The sequence below is a fragment of the Sorex fumeus genome, unplaced genomic scaffold (genome assembly GCF_029834395.1).
Source record: "Sorex fumeus unplaced genomic scaffold, SorFum_2.1 ptg000114l, whole genome shotgun sequence".
Classification (NCBI taxonomy): domain Eukaryota; kingdom Metazoa; phylum Chordata; class Mammalia; order Eulipotyphla; family Soricidae; genus Sorex; species Sorex fumeus.
In genome coordinates this window covers 2,676,973-2,690,682 of record NW_026606171.1, presented here as the reverse complement: position 1 = coordinate 2,690,682, position 13,710 = coordinate 2,676,973, and positions in this window count along the sequence as shown.

The following is a 13,710-nucleotide window of genomic DNA, read 5'->3' as shown; positions in this document are numbered from 1 at the left end:
AGAAATCATTGGGATCTCCACTACAGACTGTTCCATTCATTCACTGCGATTCTGCAATTCATCTGACTCTCCGCTCCAGGCAGGTTTTCATTACAGCACTGGTGAATGACCAAGTAATCCAATGCTGGTTTTCAGCCGCCTTTTCACACTCGCAGTGTGCTGTTCAATTGTCTATCCACTCAAACCTGGTCAGCCTTTCATTTTCTTTTCCACAATATCAGACTTCAGAAATCATTGGAATCGCCAGTACAGAATGTTCCATTCATTCACTGCCAATCTGGAATTCATCTGAATCTACACTCCAGGTAGGCTTTCATTACACCACTTATGAATGTCCAAGTAACACAATGCTGGTTTTCAGCGGTCTGTTCACACTCTAAGCCCTGCTTTTTACTGGGTATCCACACAACTGTGGTCAGCCCTTCATTTTCATGTCCAAACAATCCAGACTTGAGAAATCATTGCAATCTCCAGTACAGAATGTTCCATTCATTCACTGCGAATCTGGAATTCAACTGAATCTCCACTACCTGCAGATTTATCTTACACCACTTGTGAATGTCCAAGTAAAACAATGCTGGTTTTCAGAGGCCTGTTCATGTTCGCAGTCGTGCTGTTCAATTGGCTATCCACTCAACCTGTTTTGCTCCTCATTTTCCTGTGCACACAACCCAGCCTTCAGAAATCATTGTAATCTCCACTACAGGATGTTCCATTCATTCACTGGGAATCTGGAATTCATCTGAATCTGCACTCCACGCAGGCTTTCGTTACACCACTGCTGAAAGTCGAAGTAATGCAATACTGGTTTTCAGTGGTCTGTTCACATTCGAAGCCGAGGCTTTTTACAGGCTATCCACTCAACACTGGTCAGCTCTTCATTTTCGTGTCCCCACAATCCAGATTTCAGAAATCATTGCAATCTCCACTACAGAATGTTCCATTCATTCACTGCGAGTCTGGAGTTTATCTGATTCTCCACTCCCGCCTGGTTAACATTACACCACTTGTGAATGTCCAAGTAAGCCAATGCTGGTTTTCAGAGGCCTGTTCATACTCGCAGCCGTGCTGTTTAATTGACAATTCACTCCACCCTGTTCAGCTCTTCATTGTCCCACCACACTACCAGCCTTCAGAAATCTTTGTTATCTCCACTACAGAATGTTCCATTCATTCACTGCGAATCTGGAATTCATCTGACTCTCAACTCCACGCAGGTTTTCATTACACCACTGTTGAATATCCAAGTAACCCAATGCTGGTTTTCAGCGGCCTGTTCATATTCGCAGCCCTGCTGTTTACTTGGCTATCGATTCAAGCCTGGTCAGCTCTTCATTTTCCTGTCCACACAACATAGGCTTCAGAAATCATTGGAATCTCCTCTACAGAATGTTCCATTCATTCACTGCGAATGTGGAATTCAACTGACTCTCCACTCCATGCAGGTTTTCCTTACACCACTGATGAATGTCCAAGTAACCCAATGCTGGTTTTCAGCTGCATGTTCACACTCGCAGCCATGCTATACAATTGGCTTTCCACTAAATCCTGATTAGTTCTTGATTTTCCTTCCACACGACCCAGCCTTCAGAAATCATTGGAATCTCCACTAGAGAATGTTCCATTCATTCACTGCGAATCTGGAATTCCTCTGAACCTCCACTCCCGGCAGGTTTTCGTTACACCACTGTTGAATGTCCAAGTAACCCAATGTTTTAAGTGTTTTCTTCACAAGCGCAGTGGTGCTGTTCAATTGGCTATCCACTCAACCCTGGCCAGCTCTACATTTTCCTGTCCACACCACAGAGACTGGAGAAATCATTGTTATCTCCACTACAGAATGTTCCATTCATTCACAGCGAATCTGGAATTCATCTGAATCTCCACTCCCGGCAGGTTTTCGTGACACCACTGGTAAATATCCAAGTAAGCCAATGCTGGTTTTAAGTGGCCTGCTCATACTCTCAGCCGTGCTGTTCAATTTGCTATCCACTCAACCCTCTTCAGCTCCATTTTCCTGTCCACATAACCCAAACTTCAGAAACAATTGGTATCTCCTCCACAGAATGTTCCATTCATTGACTGCAAATCTGAAATTCATCTAATTCTCAACTCCCGTCAGGTTTTCGTTACACCACTTGTGAATGTCCAATTAAGCCAAAGCTGGTTTTCAGTGGCCTGTTCTTACTACGAGACGTGCTGTTCATTTGGCTATCCATTCCACCCTGTTCAGCTCTACATTTTCGTGTCCACAAAACCCAGCCTTCAGAAATCATTGGAATCACCACTAGAGAATGTTCCATGCATTCACTGCGAATCTGGAATTCATCTGAATCTCCACTCCCGGCAGGTTTTCATTGCACCACTGCTGAATGTTCAAGTAACGCAATGATGGTTTTCAGCGGTCTATTCACACTCGAACCCGTGCTGTTCACGGTCTAGCGACTCAACACTGGTGAGTTCTTCTTTTTCCAGTTCAGACAATACAAACCTCAGAAACCATTGCAATCTACACTACAGAATGTTTCATTCATTCACGCGAATCTTGAATTCATCTTGTTCTCCACTCCCAGCAGGTTTTCGTTTCACCACTGGTGAATGCCCAAGCAACCCAAGGCTGGTTTCAGCTGCGTGTTAACACTCGCAGCCGTGCTGTTCAATTGGCTATCCAGTGAACGCTGGTTAGCTCTTGATTTTCCTTCCACACACCGAGCCTTCAGAAATCATTCTTATCTCCACTTCAGAATGTTCCATTCGTTCCCTGCAAATCTGGAATTCCTCTGACTCTCCACACCAGGCTGATTTTCCTAACAACACTGGTGAATGACCAGGTAATCCAATGCTGGTTTTCAGCGGCTGTTCACACTCACAGCCTTGCTGTTCAATTGGCAATCCAGTCAAACCTAGTCAGCTCTTCATTTTCCTGTCCACACAACCCAGCGTTCAGAAATCATTGGAATCTCTACTACAGAAATTTCCATTCATTCACTGTGAATCTGGAAATACTCTGAATCTGCATTCCAGGAAGGCTTTCGTTACACCACTGATGAATGTCCAAGTAATGCAATGCTGCTTCTTAGTGGTCTGTTCACACTCGAAACCGTGCTGTTCACTGGCTATCCACTCAACATTGGTCAGCTCTTCAATATCCTGTCCAGACTATCCAGATTTCTAAATCTTGGCAATCTCCACTACAGAATGTTCCATTCAATCACGCGAATCTGGAATTCATCAGAGTCTCCACTCCCGGCAGGTTTTCGTGACACCACTGCTATATGTCCAAGGAAGCCAATGCTGGTTTTAAGCCGCCTGCTTATACTCTCAGCCGTGCTGTTCAATTTGCTATCCACCCAACCCTATTCAGCTCTACATTTTCCTGTCCTCATAACCCAACCTTCAGAAATAATTGGTATCTCCTCCACAGAATGTTCCGTTCATTCACTGCGAATCTTAAATTCATCTGACTCTCAACTCCCGGCGGGTTATCGTTACACCACTTGTGAATGTCCAAGTAAGCCAATGCTGGTTTTCAGTGGCCTGTTCATACTAAGAGACGTGCTGTTCATTTGGCTATCCACTCCACCCTGTTCAGCTCTACATTTTCGTGTCCACAAAACCCAGCCTTCAGAAATCATTGGAATCACCACTAGAGAATGTTCCATTCATTCACTGCGAATCTGGAATTCATCTGAACCTCCACTCCCGGCAGGTTTTCGTTACGCCACTGGCGAATGTCCAAGTAACTCAATACTGTTTTTCAGAGGCATGTTCAACTCGCAGAAGTGCTGTTCAATGGGCTATCCACTCAATATTGGTCAGCTCTTCATTTTCCTCTCCACACAAACCAGCCTTCAGAAATCATTGGGATCTCCACTACAGACTGTTCCATTCATTCACTGCGATTCTGCAATTCATCTGACTCTCCACTCCAGGCAGGTTTTCATTACAGCACTGGTGAATGACCAAGTAATCCAATGCTGGTTTTCAGCCGCCTTTTCACACTCGCAGTGTGCTGTTCAATTGTCTATCCACTCAAACCTGGTCAGCCTTTCATTTTCTTTTCCACAATATCAGACTTCAGAAATCATTGGAATCGCCAGTACAGAATGTTCCATTCATTCACTGCCAATCTGGAATTCATCTGAATCTGCACTCCAGGTAGGCTTTCATTACACCACTTATGAATGTCCAAGTAACACAATGCTGGTTTTCAGCAGTCTGTTCACACTCTAAGCCCTGCTTTTTACTGGGTATCCACACAACTGTGGTCAGCTCTTCATTTTCATGTCCAAACAATCCAGACTTGAGAAATCATTGCAATCTCCAGTACAGAATGTTCCATTCATTCACTGCGAATCTGGACTTCAACTGAATCTCCACTACCTGCAGATTTATCTTACACCACTTGTGAATGTCCAAGTAAAACAATGCTGGTTTTCAGAGGCCTGTTCATGTTCGCAGTCGTGCTGTTCAATTGGCTATCCACTCAACCTGTTTTGCTCCTCATTTTCCTGTGCACACAACCCAGCCTTCAGAAATCATTGTAATCTCCACTACAGGATGTTCCATTCATTCACTGGGAATCTGGAATTCATCTGAATCTGCACTCCACGCAGGCTTTCGTTACACCACTGCTGAAAGTCGAAGTAATGCAATACTGGTTTTCAGTGGTCTGTTCACATTCGAAGCCGAGGCTTTTTACAGGCTATCCACTCAACACTGGTCAGCTCTTCATTTTCGTGTCCCCACAATCCAGATTTCAGAAATCATTGCAATCTCCACTACAGAATGTTCCATTCATTCACTGCGAGTCTGGAGTTTATCTGATTCTCCACTCCCGCCTGGTTAACATTACACCACTTGTGAATGTCCAAGTAAGCCAATGCTGGTTTTCAGAGGCCTGTTCATACTCGCAGCCGTGCTGTTTAATTGACAATTCACTCCACCCTGTTCAGCTCTTCATTGTCCCACCACACTACCAGCCTTCAGAAATCTTTGTTATCTCCACTACAGAATGTTCCATTCATTCACTGCGAATCTGGAATTCATCTGACTCTCAACTCCACGCAGGTTTTCATTACACCACTGTTGAATGTCCAAGTAACCCAATGCTGGTTTTCAGCGGCCTGTTCATATTCGCAGCCCTGCTGTTTACTTGGCTATCGATTCAAGCCTGGTCAGCTCTTCATTTTCCTGTCCACACAACACAGGCTTCAGAAATCATTGGAATCTCCTCTACAGAATGTTCCATTCATTCACTGCGAATGTGGAATTCAACTGACTCTCCACTCCATGCAGGTTTTCCTTACACCACTGATGAATGTCCAAGTAACCCAATGCTGGTTTTCAGCTGCATGTTCACACTCGCAGCCATGCTATACAATTGGCTTTCCACTAAATCCTGATTAGTTCTTGATTTTCCTTCCACACGACCCAGCCTTCAGAAATCATTGGAATCTCCACTAGAGAATGTTCCATTCATTCACTGCGAATCTGGAATTCCTCTGAACCTCCACTCCCGGCAGGTTTTCGTTACACCACTGTTGAATGTCCAAGTAACCCAATGTTTTAAGTGTTTTCTTCACAAGCGCAGTGGTGCTGTTCAATTGGCTATCCACTCAACCCTGGCCAGCTCTACATTTTCCTGTCCACACCACAGAGACTGGAGAAATCATTGTTATCTCCACTACAGAATGTTCCATTCATTCACAGCGAATCTGGAATTCATCTGAATCTCCACTCCCGGCAGGTTTTCGTGACACCACTGGTAAATATCCAAGTAAGCCAATGCTGGTTTTAAGTGGCCTGCTCATACTCTCAGCCGTGCTGTTCAATTTGCTATCCACTCAACCCTCTTCAGCTCCATTTTCCTGTCCACATAACCCAAACTTCAGAAACAATTGGTATCTCCTCCACAGAATGTTCCATTCATTGACTGCAAACCTGAAATTCATCTAATTCTCAACTCCCGTCAGGTTTTCGTTACACCACTTGTGAATGTCCAATTAAGCCAAAGCTGGTTTTCAGTGGCCTGTTCTTACTACGAGACGTGCTGTTCATTTGGCTATCCATTCCACCCTGTTCAGCTCTACATTTTCGTGTCCACAAAACCCAGCCTTCAGAAATCATTGGAATCACCACTAGAGAATGTTCCATGCATTCACTGCGAATCTGGAATTCATCTGAATCTCCACTCCCGGCAGGTTTTCATTGCACCACTGCTGAATGTTCAAGTAACGCAATGATGGTTTTCAGCGGTCTATTCACACTCGAACCCGTGCTGTTCACGGTCTAGCGACTCAACACTGGTGAGTTCTTCTTTTTCCAGTTCAGACAATACAAACCTCAGAAACCATTGCAATCTACACTACAGAATGTTTCATTCATTCACGCGAATCTTGAATTCATCTTGTTCTCCACTCCCAGCAGGTTTTCGTTTCACCACTGGTGAATGTCCAAGCAACCCAAGGCTGGTTTCAGCTGCGTGTTAACACTCGCAGCCGTGCTGTTCAATTGGCTATCCAGTGAACGCTGGTTAGCTCTTGATTTTCCTTCCACACACCGAGCCTTCAGAAATCATTCTTATCTCCACTTCAGAATGTTCCATTCGTTCCCTGCGAATCTGGAATTCCTCTGACTCTCCACACCAGGCAGATTTTCCTAACAACACTGGTGAATGACCAGGTAATCCAATGCTGGTTTTCAGCGGCTGTTCACACTCACAGCCTTGCTGTTCAATTGGCAATCCAGTCAAACCTAGTCAGCTCTTCATTTTCCTGTCCACACAACCCAGCGTTCAGAAATCATTGGAATCTCTACTACAGAAATTTCCATTCATTCACTGTGAATCTGGAAATAATCTGAATCTGCATTCCAGGAAGGCTTTCGATACACCACTGATGAATGTCCAAGTAATGCAATGCTGCTTCTTAGTGGTCTGTTCACACTCGAAACCGTGCTGTTCACTGGCTATCCACTCAACATTGGTCAGCTCTTCAATATCCTGTCCAGACTATCCAGATTTCTAAATCTTGGCAATCTCCACTACAGAATGTTCCATTCAATCACGCGAATCTGGAATTCATCAGAGTCTCCACTCCCGGCAGGTTTTCGTGACACCACTGGTATATGTCCAAGGAAGCCAATGCTGGTTTTAAGCCGCCTGCTTATACTCTCAGCCGTGCTGTTCAATTTGCTATCCACCCAACCCTATTCAGCTCTACATTTTCCTGTCCTCATAACCCAACCTTCAGAAATAATTGGTATCTCCTCCACAGAATGTTCCGTTCATTCACTGCGAATCTTAAATTCATCTGACTCTCAACTCCCGGCGGGTTATCGTTACACCACTTGTGAATGTCCAAGTAAGCCAATGCTGGTTATCAGTGGCCTGTTCATACTAAGAGACGTGCTGTTCATTTGGCTATCCACTCCACCCTGTTCAGCTCTACATTTTCGTGTCCACAAAACCCAGCCTTCAGAAATCATTGGAATCACCACTAGAGAATGTTCCATTCATTCACTGCGAATCTGGAATTCATCTGAACCTCCACTCCCGGCAGGTTTTCGTTACGCCACTGGCGAATGTCCAAGTAACTCAATACTGTTTTTCAGAGGCATGTTCAACTCGCAGAAGTGCTGTTCAATGGGCTATCCACTCAATATTGGTCAGCTCTTCATTTTCCTCTCCACACAAACCAGCCTTCAGAAATCATTGGGATCTCCACTACAGACTGTTCCATTCATTCACTGCGATTCTGCAATTCATCTGACTCTCCACTCCAGGCAGGTTTTCATTACAGCACTGGTGAATGACCAAGTAATCCAATGCTGGTTTTCAGCCGCCTTTTCACACTCGCAGTGTGCTGTTCAATTGTCTATCCACTCAAACCTGGTCAGCCTTTCATTTTCTTTTCCACAATATCAGACTTCAGAAATCATTGGAATCGCCAGTACAGAATGTTCCATTCATTCACTGCCAATCTGGAATTCATCTGAATCTGCACTCCAGGTAGGCTTTCATTACACCACTTATGAATGTCCAAGTAACACAATGCTGGTTTTCAGCGGTCTGTTCACACTCTAAGCCCTGCTTTTTACTGGGTATCCACACAACTGTGGTCAGCTCTTCATTTCCATGTCCAAACAATCCAGACTTGAGAAATCATTGCAATCTCCAGTACAGAATGTTCCATTCATTCACTGCGAATCTGGAATTCAACTGAATCTCCACTACCTGCAGATTTATCTTACACCACTTGTGAATGTCCAAGTAAAACAATGCTGGTTTTCAGAGGCCTGTTCATGTTCGCAGTCGTGCTGTTCAATTGGCTATCCACTCAACCTGTTTTGCTCCTCATTTTCCTGTGCACACAACCCAGCCTTCAGAAATCATTGTAATCTCCACTACAGGATGTTCCATTCATTCACTGGGAATCTGGAATTCATCTGAATCTGCACTCCACGCAGGCTTTCGTTACACCACTGCTGAAAGTCGAAGTAATGCAATACTGGTTTTCAGTGGTCTGTTCACATTCGAAGCCGAGGCTTTTTACAGGCTATCCACTCAACACTGGTCAGCTCTTCATTTTCGTGTCCCCACAATCCAGATTTCAGAAATCATTGCAATCTCCACTACAGAATGTTCCATTCATTCACTGCGAGTCTGGAGTTTATCTGATTCTCCACTCCCGCCTGGTTAACATTACACCACTTGTGAATGTCCAAGTAAGCCAATGCTGGTTTTCAGAGGCCTGTTCATACTCGCAGCCGTGCTGTTTAATTGACAATTCACTCCACCCTGTTCAGCTCTTCATTGTCCCACCACACTACCAGCCTTCAGAAATCTTTGTTATCTCCACTACAGAATGTTCCATTCATTCACTGCGAATCTGGAATTCATCTGACTCTCAACTCCACGCAGGTTTTCATTACACCACTGTTGAATGTCCAAGTAACCCAATGCTGGTTTTCAGCGGCCTGTTCATATTCGCAGCCCTGCTGTTTACTTGGCTATCGATTCAAGCCTGGTCAGCTCTTCATTTTCCTGTCCACACAACACAGGCTTCAGAAATCATTGGAATCTCCTCTACAGAATGTTCCATTCATTCACTGCGAATGTGGAATTCAACTGACTCTCCACTCCATGCAGGTTTTCCTTACACCACTGATGAATGTCCAAGTAACCCAATGCTGGTTTTCAGCTGCATGTTCACACTCGCAGCCATGCTATACAATTGGCTTTCCACTAAATCCTGATTAGTTCTTGATTTTCCTTCCACACGACCCAGCCTTCAGAAATCATTGGAATCTCCACTAGAGAATGTTCCATTCATTCACTGCGAATCTGGAATTCCTCTGAACCTCCACTCCCGGCAGGTTTTCGTTACACCACTGTTGAATGTCCAAGTAACCCACTGTTTTAAGTGTTTTCTTCACAAGCGCAGTGGTGCTGTTCAATTGGCTATCCACTCAACCCTGGCCAGCTCTACATTTTCCTGTCCACTCCACAGAGACTGGAGAAATCATTGTTATCTCCACTACAGAATGTTCCATTCATTCACAGCGAATCTGGAATTCATCTGAATCTCCACTCCCGGCAGGTTTTCGTGACACCACTGGTAAATATCCAAGTAAGCCAGTGCTGGTTTTAAGTGGCCTGCTCATACTCTCAGCCGTGATGTTCAATTTGCTATCTACTCAACCCTCTTCAGCTCCATTTTCCTGTCCACATAACCCAAACTTCAGAAATAATTGGTATCTCCTCCACAGAATGTTCCATTCATTGACTGCAAATCTGAAATTCATCTAATTCTCAACTCCCGTCAGGTTTTCGTTACACCACTTGTGAATGTCCAATTAAGCCAAAGCTGGTTTTCAGTGGCCTGTTCTTACTACGAGACGTGCTGTTCATTTGGCTATCCATTCCACCCTGTTCAGCTCTACATTTTCGTGTCCACAAAACCCAGCCTTCAGAAATCATTGGAATCACCACTAGAGAATGTTCCATTCATTCACTGCGAATCTGGAATTCATCTGAATCTCCACTCCCGGCAGGTTTTCATTGCACCACTGCTGAATGTTCAAGTAACGCAATGATGGTTTTCAGCGGTCTATTCACACTCGAACCCGTGCTGTTCACGGTCTAGCGACTCAACACTGGTGAGTTCTTCTTTTTCCAGTTCAGACAATACAAACCCCAGAAACCATTGCAATCTACACTACAGAATGTTTCATTCATTCACGCGAATCTTGAATTCATCTTGTTCTCCACTCCCAGCAGGTTTTCGTTTCACCACTGGTGAATGTCCAAGCAACCCAAGGCTGGTTTCAGCTGCGTGTTAACACTCGCAGCCGTGCTGTTCAATTGGCTATCCAGTGAACGCTGGTTAGCTCTTGATTTTCCTTCCACACACCGAGCCTTCAGAAATCATTCTTATCTCCACTTCAGAATGTTCCATTCGTTCCCTGCGAATCTGGAATTCCTCTGACTCTCCACACCAGGCAGATTTTCCTAACAACACTGGTGAATGACCAGGTAATCCAATGCTGGTTTTCAGCGGCTGTTCACACTCACAGCCTTGCTGTTCAATTGGCAATCCAGTCAAACCTAGTCAGCTCTTCATTTTCCTGTCCACACAACCCAGCGTTCAGAAATCATTGGAATCTCTACTACAGAAATTTCCATTCATTCACTGTGAATCTGGAAATAATCTGAATCTGCATTCCAGGAAGGCTTTCGTTACACCACTGATGAATGTCCAAGTAATGCAATGCTGCTTCTTAGTGGTCTGTTCACACTCGAAACCGTGCTGTTCACTGGCTATCCACTCAACATTGGTCAGCTCTTCAATATCCTGTCCAGACTATCCAGATTGCTAAATCTTGGCAATCTCCACTACAGAATGTTCCATTCAATCACGCGAATCTGGAATTCATCAGAGTCTCCACTCCCGGCAGGTTTTCGTGACACCACTGGTATATGTCCAAGGAAGCCAATGCTGGTTTTAAGCCGCCTGCTTATACTCTCAGCCGTGCTGTTCAATTTGCTATCCACCCAACCCTATTCAGCTCTACATTTTCCTGTCCTCATAACCCAACCTTCAGAAATAATTGGTATCTCCTCCACAGAATGTTCCGTTCATTCACTGCGAATCTTAAATTCATCTGACTCTCAACTCCCGGCGGGTTATCGTTACACCACTTGTGAATGTCCAAGTAAGCCAATGCTGGTTTTCAGTGGCCTGTTCATACTAAGAGACGTGCTGTTCATTTGGCTATCCACTCCACCCTGTTCAGCTCTACATTTTCGTGTCCACAAAACCCAGCCGTCAGAAATCATTGGAATCACCACTAGAGAATGTTCCATTCATTCACTGCGAATCTGGAATTCATCTGAACCTCCACTCCCGGCAGGTTTTCGTTACGCCACTGGTGAATGTCCAAGTAACTCAATACTGGTTTTCAGAGGCATGTTCAACTCGCAGAAGTGCTGTTCAATGGGCTATCCACTCAATATTGGTCAGCTCTTCATTTTCCTCTCCACACAAACCAGCCTTCAGAAATCATTGGGATCTCCACTACAGACTGTTCCATTCATTCACTGCGATTCTGCAATTCATCTGACTCTCCACTCCAGGCAGGTTTTCATTACAGCACTGGTGAATGACCAAGTAATCCAATGCTGGTTTTCAGCCGCCTTTTCACACTCGCAGTGTGCTGTTCAATTGTCTATCCACTCAAACCTGGTCAGCCTTTCATTTTCTTTTCCACAATATCAGACTTCAGAAATCATTGGAATCGCCAGTACAGAATGTTCCATTCATTCACTGCCAATCTGGAATTCATCTGAATCTGCACTCCAGGTAGGCTTTCATTACACCACTTATGAATGTCCAAGTAACACAATGCTGGTTTTCAGCGGTCTGTTCACACTCTAAGCCCTGCTTTTTACTGGGTATCCACACAACTGTGGTCAGCTCTTCATTTTCATGTCCAAACAATCCAGACTTGAGAAATCATTGCAATCTCCAGTACAGAATGTTCCATTCATTCACTGCGAATCTGGAATTCAACTGAATCTCCACTACCTGCAGATTTATCTTACACCACTTGTGAATGTCCAAGTAAAACAATGCTGGTTTTCAGAGGCCTGTTCATATTCGCAGTCGTGCTGTTCAATTGGCTATCCACTCAACCTGTTTTGCTCCTCATTTTCCTGTGCACACAACCCAGCCTTCAGAAATCATTGTAATCTCCACTACAGGATGTTCCATTCATTCACTGGGAATCTGGAATTCATCTGAATCTGCACTCCACGCAGGCTTTCGTTACACCACTGCTGAAAGTCGAAGTAATGCAATACTGGTTTTCAGTGGTCTGTTCACATTCGAAGCCGAGGCTTTTTACAGGCTATCCACTCAACACTGGTCAGCTCTTCATTTTCGTGTCCCCACAATCCAGATTTCAGAAATCATTGCAATCTCCACTACAGAATGTTCCATTCATTCACTGCGAGTCTGGAGTTTATCTGATTCTCCACTCCCGCCTGGTTAACATTACACCACTTGTGAATGTCCAAGTAAGCCAATGCTGGTTTTCAGAGGCCTGTTCATACTCGCAGCCGTGCTGTTTAATTGACAATTCACTCCACCCTGTTCAGCTCTTCATTGTCCCACCACACTACCAGCCTTCAGAAATCTTTGTTATCTCCACTACAGAATGTTCCATTCATTCACTGCGAATCTGGAATTCATCTGACTCTCAACTCCACGCAGGTTTTCATTACACCACTGTTGAATGTCCAAGTAACCCAATGCTGGTTTTCAGCGGCCTGTTCATATTCGCAGCCCTGCTGTTTACTTGGCTATCGATTCAAGCCTGGTCAGCTCTTCATTTTCCTGTCCACACAACACAGGCTTCAGAAATCATTGGAATCTCCTCTACAGAATGTTCCATTCATTCACTGCGAATGTGGAATTCAACTGACTCTCCACTCCATGCAGGTTTTCCTTACACCACTGATGAATGTCCAAGTAACCCAATGCTGGTTTTCAGCTGCATGTTCACACTCGCAGCCATGCTATACAATTGGCTTTCCACTAAATCCTGATTAGTTCTTGATTTTCCTTCCACACGACCCAGCCTTCAGAAATCATTGGAATTCTCCACTAGAGAATGTTCCATTCATTCACTGCGAATCTGGAATTCCTCTGAACCTCCACTCCCGGCAGGTTTTCGTTACACCACTGTTGAATGTCCAAGTAACCCAATGTTTTAAGTGTTTTCTTCACAAGCGCAGTGGTGCTGTTCAATTGGCTATCCACTCAACCCTGGCCAGCTCTACATTTTCCTGTCCACACCACAGAGACTGGAGAAATCATTGTTATCTCCACTACAGAATGTTCCATTCATTCACAGCGAATCTGGAATTCATCTGAATCTCCACTCCCGGCAGGTTTTCGTGACACCACTGGTAAATATCCAAGAAAGCCAATGCTGGTTTTAAGTGGCCTGCTCATACTCTCAGCCGTGCTGTTCAATTTGCTATCCACTCAACCCTCTTCAGCTCCATTTTCCTGTCCACATAACCCAAACTTCAGAAACAATTGGTATCTCCTCCACAGAATGTTCCATTCATTGACTGCAAATCTGAAATTCATCTAATTCTCAACTCCCGTCAGGTTTTCGTTACACCACTTGTGAATGTCC